Source organism: Saimiri boliviensis, chromosome 9, assembly GCF_048565385.1.
Source record: "Saimiri boliviensis isolate mSaiBol1 chromosome 9, mSaiBol1.pri, whole genome shotgun sequence".
Taxonomy (NCBI): domain Eukaryota; kingdom Metazoa; phylum Chordata; class Mammalia; order Primates; family Cebidae; genus Saimiri; species Saimiri boliviensis.
Genome location: NC_133457.1, coordinates 99,924,769 through 99,938,099, shown reverse-complemented (window position 1 = coordinate 99,938,099; position 13,331 = coordinate 99,924,769). Strand labels below are relative to the sequence as shown.

The 13,331-nt window shown below is 47.7% G+C and overlaps 1 protein-coding gene across 2 annotated transcripts in view; it reads right to left on the bottom strand.

Moving 5' to 3' along the window:
- The window catches only part of PHF20 (PHD finger protein 20), a 178,700-nt gene extending 167,142 nt beyond the window's left edge, over positions 1-11,558 (bottom strand). For both annotated transcript variants that reach the window (XM_039479285.2, XM_074406449.1), the window contains exon 1: positions 11,456-11,558. The gene's annotated coding sequence lies outside the window, so the exon portion shown is untranslated. The remainder of the gene's footprint in view (positions 1-11,455) is intronic.
- Positions 11,559-13,331: the final 1,773 nt, after the last annotated feature.

Here is a 13,331-nt window from a genome sequence, read left to right as displayed (position 1 = left end):
TGTAATCCCAGCACTTTGGGAGGCCAAGGCGGGTGGATCACGAGGTCAAGAGATCGAGACCATCCCAGTCAACATAGTGAAACCCCGTCTCTACTAAAAATACAAAAAATTAGCTGGGCATGGTGGCACGTGCCTGTAATCCCAGCTACTCAGGAGGCTGAGGCAGGAAAATTGCCTGAACCCAGAAGGCAGAGGTTGCGGTGAGCCGAGATCGCACCATTGCACTCCAGCCTGGGTAACAAGAGCCAAACTCTGTCACAAAAAAAAAAAAAAAAAAAAAGTGGCCTCTTGTAGCCAGGGACAGTGGCTCATGTCTGTAATCCCAGCACTTTGAGAGGCTGAGACAGGTGGATCATCTAAGGTCAGGAGTTCGAGACCAGCCTGGCCAACATAGTGAAACCGTGTCTACTAAAAATACAAAAAATTGCCGGGCACGGTGGCTCAAGCCTGTAATCCCAGCACTTTGGGAGGCCGAGGCGGGTGGATCACGAGGTCAAGAGATTGAGACCATCCTGGTCAACATGGTGAAACCCCGTCTCTACTAAAAACACTAAAAATCAGCTGGGCATGGTGGCGCGTGCCTGTAATCCCAGCTACTCAGGAGGCTGAGGCAGGAGAATTGCCTGAACCCAGGAGGCGGAGGTTGCGGTGCGCCGAGATCGCGCCATTGCACTCCAGCCTGGGCAACAAGAGCGAAACTCCGTCTCAAAAAAAAAAAAATAAATAAATACAAAAAATTAGCTGGGGGTGGAGGCAGGCACCTGTAATCTCAGCTACTAGGGGGGCTGAGGCAGGAGAATAGCTTGAACCCGGGAACCGGGGAGAAAGAGGTTGCAGTGAGCAGAGATCGCGCCACTGCACTCCAGCCAGGGTGACAAGAAGGAAACTCTGTCTCAAAAAAAAAAAAAAGAAATAAATAAAAGTGACTCTTGGTCAGGCGCAGTGGCTTATGCCTATATCCTAGCACTTTGGGAGGCCAAGTAGCGTAGATCACTTGAGGTCAGGAGTTCAGTACCAGCTTGGCCAATATGGTGAAAACTCATCTCTATCAAAAATAGAAAAATTAGCCAGATGTGGTGACACGCACCTGTGATCCTAGCTACTTGGTAGGCTGAGGCAGGAGAATTGCTTGAACCCAGGAGACGGAGGTTGCAGTGAGCCAATATCGTGCCACTGCACACCAGCCTGGGCAACAGAGCCAGACTCTGTCTCAAAAAAAAAAAAGAAAAAAATCTGGGGTGAGGGTGGCAAAGTGCCTCAGTGCTGGTTTAGAGGCTGCTTCCTGTTTGATTTGCAGTTAAAGTGACTTTTTCCAATTTCTAGGGGGAAAAGCACAATAGCTGCAGACAGATGGATATAAGAGCACTGGGACAGGAGGCAAAGAAACCTGGACGCCAATCCAGGTGCTGCTTATTAGCCAAATGACCTTGGACAATTACTCCTCTCATTTTCCTCCTATTAGAAGAAGATAATAGGTCAGATATAAGGATTCAATCACATCTAAGAGAGTGCTCCAAAAATGCTAGCTATAGTTATCATTATTGTAAAATGCCCACATTTCCAGATCAAGTTTCCATAGCCTAGAAATCCCAACACCCGTGCACCTGTAGAAGCAAGAAAGGAATGTCAATCCACCTAGCTATGAACTTTTTCCATATGAGAAAGAGACCTCTTGAAAATCGGGTCTCTACTAGGACAGAGAGCCCAAATACCCATCTGAGATACCTAGAAGTCAGCCTTTAAAATCCTAGGATTAGGTTCCTGACATGGAATAAACTGTCACTGAATATAAACCATGGTTTAAACCAGATGCAGTGTTTCATGCCTGTAATCCCAGCACTTTGGGAGGCTGAGACTGGCGGATCATGAGGTCAGGAGTTCAAGATCAGCCTGGCCAATATGGTAAAACCCTGCCTCTACTAAAAATTTAAAAAATTAGCCAGGTGTGATGGCATACACCTGTAGTCCTAGCTACTCAGAAGGCTGAGGCAGGAGAATCACTTGAACCCAGGAGGTGGAGGTTGCAGTAAGCTAAGATTGCACTCCAGCCTGGGTGACAGAGTGAGACAATCTCAAAAAAAAAAAACACATTTGTTTAAATCCTTCCCCAAGCCCCTCCTCTTGCTCCTTCCCCAAAGTTCACTGATTCAAGCCCTACGACTCTTTCCTAAAACTGTCCAATTTACATATAGTGACCCATATTAGGCTCCTAAAATTGTATAGGCATCTGCCAGCTCATTAGTTCCATTATTTGGCAAGAAAGCAAGATCCAGGTAGGACACAGCCCAAGATCTAGCAAAGTCGTCCAAGCATTATTACAAATCAAGGTTTCCTTTTTTTCTTAAGACAGAGTTGCACTCTTGTTGCCCAGGCTGGAGTGCAGTAGTGCAATCCCGGCCCACTACAATCTCTGCCTCCTGAGTTCAAGCAATTCTCCTGCCTCTGACTCTCAAGTAGCTGGGATGACAGGCGCCCGCCACCATGCCTGGCTAATTTTTCTTTGTTTGTTTGCTTGTCTGTTTATGAAGGAGTCTCTCTCTGTCACCCAAGCTGGAGTACAGTGGCACAATCTCAGCTCACTGCATCCTCCACCTCCTGGGTTCAAGTGATCCTCATGTCTTAGCCTCTTGAGTAGCTGGGACTACAGGTACATGCTACAACACTCGGGTACTTTTTGTATTTTTAGTAGAGACAAGTTTTCACCATGTTGGTCAGGCCTCCAACTACTCAGGAAGCTGAGGCACGAGAATCACTTGAATTCAGGAGGCAGAGGTTACAGTGAGCCGAGACTGCACCACTGCACTCCAGCCTGGGCGACACAGCAAGACCCTCTCAAAATAAATAAATAATACACACACACACACACACACACACACACGTGTGTGTCTGTCTCTGTGTGTATATAACATAAAAAGAAGTCTATCAAGAAAAATGTAGCGTGGCGCGGTGACTCACACCTATAATCCCAGCACTTTGGGAGGCCAAGGAGGGCAGATCACCTGAGGTCAGGAGTTTGAGACCAGCCTGACTAACACGGAGAAAACTCATCTCTACCAAAAATACCAAATTAGCCGAGCATGATGGCACATGCCTGTAATCCCAGCTACTTGGGAGGCTAAGGCAGGAGAATCGCTTGAACCCAGGAGGCAGAGGTTGTGGTGAGCTGAGATTGTGCCACTTGCACTCCAGCCTGGGCAACAAGAGAGCTCCGTCTCAAAAAAAAAAAAAAGAAAAAAAAAAAAGTAAACCTCCTCCCAGCCGGGCGGTGGCTCAAGCCTGTAATCCCAGCACTTTGGGAGGCCGAGGCGGGCGGATCATGAGGTCAAGAGATCGAGACCATCCTGGTCAACATGGTGAAACCCCATCTCTACTAAAAAATACAAAAAATTAGCTGGGCAGGGTGGCACATGCCTGTAATCCCAGGTACTCAGGAGGCTGAGTCAGGAGAATTGCCTGAACCCAGGAGGCGGAGGTTGCGGTGAGCCGAGATCGCGCCATTGCACTCCAGCCTGGGTAACAAGAGTGAAACTCCATCTCAGGAAAAAAAAAAAAAAAAAAAAAAAAAAAAAATCCTCCCTATTACTTCTGAGGAAGCAAAAAAAAACTCCAGAAGTTAAATACACTTTTTATTTTTTTTTTTTTTTTTTGACACAAAGACTCGCTCTGTCACCCAGGTTGGAGTGCAGTGGTGCAATCTCAGCTCACTGCAACCTCCGCCTCCTGGGTTCAAGTGATTCTCCTGCCTCAGCCTCCCAAGTAACTGGGACTACAGGCACAAGCCACCACACCCAGCTGATTTTTTTTTGTATTTCTAGTAGACAGGGCTTTCACCATATTGGCCAGGCTGGTCTCGAACTCCTGACCTCATAATCCACCCACCTCAGCCTCCCAAAGTGCTGGGATTACAGGCATAAACCGCCATGCCTGGCCTAAATATACCGTTATGTCCTGATATCCAAGCCCCATCAGCAACTGTCTTTGAGAATAATCATGAATTTTCAAAGAACTGTTAGTTTTATTCATTTGTTAAGTTATTTGAAATACAGAGTTCTTATTATCCTTAACAACTCCTTGTGTGGGTTTTGTGGCTGTGTGTTCCTATAAGAGCACTTGGAAGTAATGGGGTCTCACTGTCACCCAGGTTGGAGTGTAGTAGTATAATCCTAGTTCACTGCAGCCTCTGAACTCCCATGTCAGCCTCCCAAGGAGCTGGGACTACAAGCAGGCACCACCATGCCTACTTTTTGTTGTTGTTGTTGTTTTTGGTAAAGACAGGAGTTCCACTTTTTTGCCCAGGCTGGTCTTGAACTCCTGGCTTCAAGCAATCCTCCCACTTTGGCCTCCCAAAGTGGTGGGATTACAGGTGTAAACCACTACACCCACCTAACCACGAGTAATTGTTAAATGTTATTTGTACTTAGGATACACTTTCAAACTTCAGAAAGGGAGTTTAAAAACACATTTATAATCCAGGAAGAAGTACCAGGCAACTGACTCCCACAGAGACAGGAGATCCTGGGGAAGGGGACTAAAAGCATTACATCTCACTTTCCCCAAATCCCAGCCAAAGGCAAACAACCTGCTTGCTTCATCTTTAAATTTCATGCCCCCTGCCCTGCTAATTCAAACCAAAAAACAAAGCTGTGGAAAGGATGAAATGAAGGCTCTTTTTAAGTACACATTAGATAAGAGAACTGACAAGTAAATATGGGGTATATAAAGTATGGACGCCTTCTTGGTAAGGCAGGGAAGTAGCTAACATTGAACGGGGAACGTAGGAAGACTTCTTTGAGGATTTCAGGTAGTTCTGAATGAAAAGCAGCATGGAACTGGAAGAAGACATGGAGGCAGAAGAATGCTAAAGTTGGGTATGAGAACAAGCTAGCTGCCTCAGCTAGAAAAAAGACAGTGGCAGAAGTGACTCGGACAAGGGAATAACTGGCAGGCTGCCCAAGGGAGCACATGAAAGAAATCAGATCTGCTGCAACAAGCTTCCACAGGCAACTGGGTACCTAAGCAAGGCAGCAACCAAGATTCAGCAAGGGTGGACATTGCAGATAATCAGTCCCTCATTTTACAAATGGGGAGAAGTAGGCCCATAGCATTAAATCACTTGCCTGAGGTCTCACAATGAGTGGAAGAGCTGGGACTAAGTCAAATCCAGATCAAATCCGTTACTGAATAGGATCTGACATTCATGTGAGGAATATGGGCTTGGGGGAGGACAGGGACACAAAATAGTCTAGTCATTCAGGTTTGTCCTGATTAGGGCTGACAACAGGATCATGCTGGAAGAGGGCCATGACAGGTGATAGCCAGGGAAATAGGTACAGATGATCCTACACACTTAGAAAGGAAAAACACTTTTCAGAGGTAGTCTTTGTCTCTAAAAAAAAAAATTTTTTTTTTAAATCGAAAAACCCACTTGAGACTTAGAATACATTCGATATGTGTGTACAAAAGGAGAAAGATCATCATAAGGCACCATCACCATCAGAGAACATCATATTCTCCCCAGCATTTGCCTTTCTGGAGCACCCATTTAGAGAAAGCCAGCAGCTTCCATTCAAGGTCAGGGCACCTACCTTTATCCTGGCTTTTCCCGGCCCATTTCCAGAACCCAGAAAACCAGGAAGGACTCCTTGGAAATTCCAACACCTGTGACCCTGCTGATGTGGAGTATCACAGACTCCAAAGGCGAGGAACCAGAGACAAGCTGGCTATACAGTATTTATTAGAATGATTCTTTATCAATAATTATATTCACATTCAATTAAGAAATATGTAACCAGGCCGGGCGCGGTGGCTCAAGCCTGTAATCCCAGCACTTTGGGAGGCCGAGGCGGGTGGATCACGAGGTCAAGAGATCAAGACCAGCCTGGTCAACATGGTGAAACCCCGTCTCTACTAAAAATACAAAAAATTAGCTGGGCATGGTGGCGTGTGCCTGTAATCCCAGCTACTCAGGAGGCTGAGGCAGGAGAATTGCCTGAACCCAGGAGGCGGAGGTTGCGGTGAGCCGAGATCGTGCCATTGCACTCCAGCCTGGGTTAACAAGAGCGATACTCCGTCTCAAAAAAAAAAAAAAAAAAAGAAATATGTAACCATTTAAATTTGGCAATAGCCAGGCACAGCAGCTCACACCTATAATCCCGACACTTTGGGGGGCTAAGGCAGAGGAACTGCTTAAGCCCAGAAGTTCAAGATCAACCGGGTAAAATGATAAGAGCTCATCTCTAAAAAAAATTTAAAATTAGCCAGGTGGGGTGGCATGTGCCTGTGGTCCCTGAAACTCAAGAGGCTGAGGGGAGGATCGCTAGAGCCCAGAAGGTTGAGGTTGCAGTGAGCCATGATCGCACCACTGTACTCCAGCCTGGGGGACAGAGTGAGACCCTGGTCCCCCCTATACCCCCCACCAAAAAAAAGACAATATATATAGAAACCAAACTTCTGGAAAAGTTTTGGCCATGATTTAAAAAGCTATGTGCTAGAGGCCAGGTGCAGTGGCTCATGCCTGTAATTCCAACACTTTGGGAGGCCAAGGTGGGCAAATCACCTGAGGTCAGGAATTTGAAACCAGCCTGATCAACATCAGGAAACCCTATCTCTACTAAAAATACAAAATTAGCCAGGCATAGTGGCACATGCCTGTAATCCCAGCTGCTCGGGAGGCTGAGGCAGGAGAACCACTTGAACCCAGGAGGCAGAGGCTGCAGTGAGCCAAAATGGAGCCACTGCACTCCAGCCCAGGAACCAAGAGTGAAACTCCGTCCCCTCCTCCCCTAAAAAAAGGCCGGGCAAGGTGGCTCACAGCACTTTGGGAGGCCCAGGTGGGTAGACCACGAGGTCAAGAGATTGAAACCATCCTGGCCATCATGGAGAAAGCCCATCTCTACTAAAAATACAAAAATTAGCCAGACGTGGTAGCATGCACCTGTACTCCCAGCTACCTGGGAGGCTGAAGCACAGGAATTGCTTGAACCTGGGAGGCAGAAGTTGCAGTGAGCCAAGATGGCACCACTGCACTCCAGCCTGGTGACAGAGCAAGACTCCGTTTCAAGAAAAACAAAATAAAGCTATATAATAGAATAACTAATTGAATATAACTAATAAAGGACCACGACCTTGTACAAACTTTTAAGGGATGTGTCTGGATAAAGATAAAATAAAAAACAAAACCCCAGCATAAGACTAACTACCACCTTCCTATTCACAGAGAAATCTTTGTCTTTGTGTATAAAACCTCACTACTCAGTTGGCCGGGCGCGGTGGCTCACGCCTGTAATCCCAGCACTTTGGGAGGCCGAGATGGGTGGATCACGAGGTCAAGAGATCAAGACCATCCTGGTCAACATGGTGAAACCCCGTCTCTACTAAAAATACAAAAAATTAGCTGGGCATGGTGGCACATGCCTGTAATCCCAGCTACTCAGGAGGCTGAGGCAGGAAAATTGCCTGAACCCAGGAGGCAGAGGTTGCGGTGAGCCGAGATCGCGCCATTGCACTCCAGCCTGGGTAACAAGAGCGAAACACCGTCTCAAAAAAAAAAAGAAAGAAAAAAGAAACGCCGGGCGCGATGGCTCAAGCCTGTAATCCCAGCACTTCGGGAGGCCGAGGCGGGTGGATCACAAGGTCAAGAGATCGAGACCATCCTGGTCAACATGGTGAAACCCCGTCTCTACTAAAAATACTAAAAATTAGCTGGGCATGGTGGCGTGTGCCTGTAATCCCAGCTACTCAGGAGGCTGAGGCAGGAGAATTGCCTGAACCCAGGAGGCGGAGGTTGCGGTGAGCCGAGATCGCGCCATTGCACTTCAGCCTGGGCAACAAGAGCGAAACTCCCGTCTCAAAAAAAAAAGAAAAAGAAAAAGAAAAAAAAGAAAATACAAAAATTAGCTGGGCATGGTGGCGCACGCCTGTAGTCCCAGCTACTAGGGAGGCTGAGGCAGGAGAATTGCTTGAACCCAGGAGGCGGAGGTTGCGGTGAGCCGAGATCACACCATTGCACTCCAGCCTGGGTAACAAGAGTGAAACTCCGTCTCAAAAAAAAAAAAAAAAAAAAAAAAACCTCACTACTCAAAGTGTAGTTCAGTAATACAGCATCGCTTGCAAATTAGAAATACATTCAGGTCCCATCCTAGATCTACCAAATCAGAATCAGCATTTCCACAAGACCCCTGGGTGACTTACATCCACATTCAAATTTGAGAAGCACTGGTGTAGAATACTTTAAGAGTGCACTGTACAGCAGTACACAGATAAAGTATCAAACAGCCAAAGAAAGAGACAAAGTACCTGTTCACTTTCAGTATACTATACTTTATTAGGTACTGCTCAGACAGACCTGCAGCGTTTTTCATAAATTTGGCATTTACTAATGACCACATGATCTAACTGTGGGATCTACTTCACTTCTGGAAACAACACAACTTAGTTCTAGGGCTTTCATGCACATGAAATGTAAAACAGCTTAGTTGTTCTGAAACATAATAATGGTTAATTTTATTCTTCAAGTCCCAACACTGAGTTCAGAGCACTTCTCCATAAGCCCCATTAATCTCTCCAGGTTTCTGGGAACATCATTAAATCCCTCAGCATCCTTAAGAAGCAGGTGCTTAGCAAACATCCAGTTTCCAAATGAGAGTCAGAGGGGCTTGATCCTGAAAATGTAGTATTTTCCTGCCTTGTCCTACTTGCATAGCTTCTTGGACCTAAAATCTCTCTCCTGCTGAGGCCTCATGCAGCTGCACACTCAAGTACTTCCAAAAAGGAAGAAAGGTCAGAGGTATCATTATCCCCAAGCACTTGGAATTCCAGCTGTGGAGAAATTAATCTGGTTGGGGGTTCAGGCTGAGAAGCCCTGAATAAGATCTGTAAAGGCAGAGGGAAACACAAAAGAAAGAAGTATTGAGGCTCTTAAGAGACAGGAGGTCCCAGATATTTGCAGATTTTAAAGTGACGATTGGGTGCAGATTTTAAAGACTGACAAATATGTCAAAGGATGATTGGGAGAGAAAAATATCCATTTCCCCACCGACACCCCAGGGACAAAAACAAAAAGAGTGTCCAAGGGATTCCTCCAAATGGCATCTTTTCTTCATAAAAGATAGTAAGAAAGCCCATGTAGGAAAGAAGCTTACGGGTTAGAAGTAGTGCTGGAAAAATCTAAGAGTTTTGTTTTTGTTTTCCAGCACAAGGAGATAAAGCAAAGGAGAAAATGGTATGTACCTCAACAGAATCTTAAATCTTACATCTTTTTTTCTTTTATTTTTTATTTTTATTTTTTTAATAGAGACAGGGTTTCACCATGTTGGCCAGGATGGTCTTGATCTCTTGACCTCGTGATCCGCCCGCCTCGGCCTCCCAAAGTGCTGGGATTACAGGTGTGAGCCACTGCGCCCGGCGAATCTTAGATCTTTTTTTTTTTTTTTTTTGAGACGGAGTTTCACTCGTTACCCAGGCTGGAGTGCAATGGCGCGATCTCGGCTCACTGCAACCTCCGCCTCCTGGGTTCAGGCAATTCTCCTGCCTCAGCCTCCTGAGTAGCTGGGATTACAGGCACGTGCCACCATGCCCAGCTAATTTTTTGTATTTTTAGTAGAGACGGGGTTTCACCATGTTGACCAGGATGGTCTCGATCTCTCGACCTCGTGATCCACCCGCCTCGGCCTCCCAAAGTGCTGGGATTACAGGCTTGAGCCACCGCGCCCGGCGAATCTTAGATCTTATATGAAGTAAACCACCAGAAGAATTCAGAGTCCTGTGATTAACTCAAGAAATGGTTTCCACTTTGAATCCAGCGCTGAGGGCCCAGCAGTTCTAGACTTCAGGCCACCTCCAGCACAAGGGAAATCTTTACAGCCACTACATACGCTGAACAGTTCCAAAGACAGAAACCAGAAAAATGGGGACTGGGCAAGCCAAGAAGGAAGAGATCCTGCTTGCAGAAAGATAAGATAGACCTATGAAAAAAAATGTGCAGGTAGCCCTTTAGGAGAGGAATCCTTCCCTGGAGGGGGAGGAGAATTCAGGAGGTGTGACTCTAGGAAGTGTGCTGGGGCCGGGAGGAGGGAAGGCCGCAGAAGAGAAAAAGTACCATGCTGAGCAAAGATAGGCAGTCGGCACTCGCCAGAGGAAGGAAGAGGAAATGGGTGCACTGACCAGACTGGCGAGCACCTCAAGAGGAATGTGGCTCCAAAAAGGGAAGGAAACAGGAATGAAAATGTCTTGGATGACAGAAAAGCTAAAATGGGCAAGAAGGCATGCTCAAAACCACGGATCATCCACCACCTAGAAATGAGGACTCAGGCAAAAGGTGTCGTCCCCCTCCCCCAAATTTAAGAACCATCTGGAAAGTGGCTGCACCCTGAGAGTTGTATAACTAAAAGGGATTCATCTCGTACATTTGGGGAGCACAAGAAACAAATATACTCCAAGATATGAAAATGAGTCTCCCTCAGCAAACAAGGTAGTTTGATTTGGAGAACACATGAAAAGTGTGTAACCCCTAGAATATAGTCTCGGGAAAAGGCAGTGAATTACCTTATTTGTGAAACTGTAAATAAGTACCCACAAACTTAAGAATTTAGACATCCTTTTCAACACAACCTCAGATTTGAAGGGCTGAGGAAAGGAAGCGGCCCCTAAATTTTAGAAATTCCAGAAGGCATGCTCTCAGATTTGGGACCTGGAAAAGAGGGATTCTTCCTTGGACTAGTGGGGATACAAGAAAGTATCCCAAAACTTTGGCTAATGGACCCCAGATATGAGGACCCGATAACAGGGTGAATCTCTAAATTGAAACGGAAATGCAGAATCCAATTGGAGGCCCGAAAAAAACGAGTGTGCTCCCAGTTTGGGGGCTGAAGAGGATGCATAGAAACTGAGATAAAAATACCAGGGCTGCCACTTAAGAAAGGGGGTGTGCCGCCCAGTTTTCAGAACTATAGAGAAAAGGGACACTCCCATATTTGGGGTCTTGAGAAAGGAATGTGCTCCCCAGAATAGGATAAAAAAGCCAATTTTTAAAAACGTATTCCCAAAGCACAAGGCAACAGCAGAGGTTGCTGATGAAGCTCTAGGGGTCCACACAGCTCAGGCTCGGGCCCTAGCGCTTACCCGCACCCCCAACACGGCCCGCTCCGCGCCCCGGGCCCGCACCCCACGGCCCAGCCCCCTCGGGCGGCGCTGATTGGCCGCAGCCGCCGTCACTCTTGCGCGTAGCCCCGGGGATTGGGCACCGCTCGCACGCCCGCCACGCTCTCAGCAGCAGTCCCAGGGCCTCCCTCCAGGCTGGGCGAGCGGGGCCAGGCGGCGAGCGGGGCCGGGCGAGGGACCGGAGCAGCGGTGGCGTCCGTCACCGTCCCCGCCCGCACGGCGCGCGCGCGGCGCGGGCCCGGCCCAACCCGGCCCCAGCCGGCCGGCTTCGCCTCGCCGAGCCTCGCCGCGAGCTCACCTCACGGCCCCACTCCGGCTGCGCCGCTCCAGGACCAACCGACAGAAGGACTCTGCGTGCTGCGCACCACGTGATGCCTGGGACGCGCCCAGCGTATCCCCCGCCCCCCACACACACGCACCACCGCCACCGCCGAGTGACGTAACGTCCCAGCTGCCCCGCCCACGGCCCCGCCCGCCCGATCGCCGTGGCAACTGCCTGCTCAGGCCACGCCCACTGCCCTGACGCGCGGGAAACAGGCCCGCGCCCCGTCAGGAACACGAAGTCCCCACTCACTCATAACCACTGAGATCACGGAAGCCGGGGACTGGACGCTATCCATCACCTGTTAATTTTGTCACCTAAATGCGTTTCAAAGCTTCCCACTTTTCTCCATCCCACTGTGACCACCTCCATCGAGGTGACTACCATCTCACTCCATGATGGTGGTGGTCTCTACCCTACTACTCTTCGCCGTCGTAATCCATTCTTCACACCGGCGGTGAGATCTTTTCAAAAAACATTTCCTGCTCAAAGCCTGTTTCTCTCCCGATTCCGGATTAAGATCTAAATCTTCAACTAGGCTATCTACAAGGCTCTTCAAAATCTGGACCTGGCCTGCCGCTTTCTCATCCTCACACACCAGCTCCCTCACATTCTCAGCGTCTTTCAACTCTGCAACCAATCCAGTTTCCTCTCACCTCAGAGCCTTTACGCTCTTTTCTCCTCCACTTTGTCATTAACTCCTAGAAAGGTTTCCAATTGCTACTAAGGATAAGAAGCTATATTTTGTTAGGGAACGAAGGTCGGAGTTGAAGCCACCCCTAAAGAATATGAAGCCAGTTTTTTCTACAACTAGAAATGTCATAATAGAAAGAAAAAAAAAAGAAAGAATATGAAGCCAGGAGCAATAGCTCAAGCCTGTAATCCCAACGCTTTGAGAGGCTGAGACAGGTGGATGACTTGAGCTCAGGAGTTCCAGACCAGTCTGGGCAACATAGGTAGACCGCCATCTCTACAAGAAATACAAAAATTAGCCAGGCATGATCGTGCACACCTGTGGTCCCAGGTCAACCTTCTGAGTAGCTGGGACTGTAGGCCCACGTCACCATGCCTGGCTAATTTTTTTTTTTTTTTTTTTTTTTTTTTTTTTGAGATAAGGTCTCACTCACTGTGTCACTGAGGCTGGAGTGCAGTGGTGCAGTCTCAGCTTCATCGTAACTTCCACCTCCTAGACCCAAGCAATTCTCCCACCTCAGTCTCCCAGATAGCTGGGACCAAGGTGTGCACTACCAAATCTGTCTAATTTTTGCATTTTTTTGTAGAGACATGGTTTTACTGTTTTGTTCAGGCTGGTCTCAAACTCCTTGGCTCAAGTGATCCTCCCACCTCAGCCACCAGAAATGCTAAAATTACAGGCCTGAGCCAGCAAATCCAGCCTGAGGGGTGCTTTTTAAACAAGGGCTAGAGACTAAGGAGGATATTGCCTCAGTTGAGGTAGTCAGGGCAAAGAGCAGCCCTTAGGTAGAGGTACTGTGGAAGGTACTGGGGAACCAGGGACAAAAGCTTCAGCTGCACTTGCTTCAGTAGTACACGTATTGCATTAAAATTGTAACACGACTAGGATGATGGCTGACACCTATAATCCCAGCACTTTGGGAGGCCAAAACAAGCAGGTTACCTGATGTTAGGAGTTCAAACCAGCCTGGCCAACATGGTGAAACCCCATCTCTAATAAAAATACAAAAACTAGCCAGTCATGGTAGCACATGCCTATAGTCCCAGCTACTTGAGAGGCTGAGGCAGGAGAATGACTTGAACCCAAGAGGCAGAGCTTGCAGTGAGCTGAGATCGCACCACTGTACTCCAGCCTGTGCAACAGAGCAAGATTCCATCT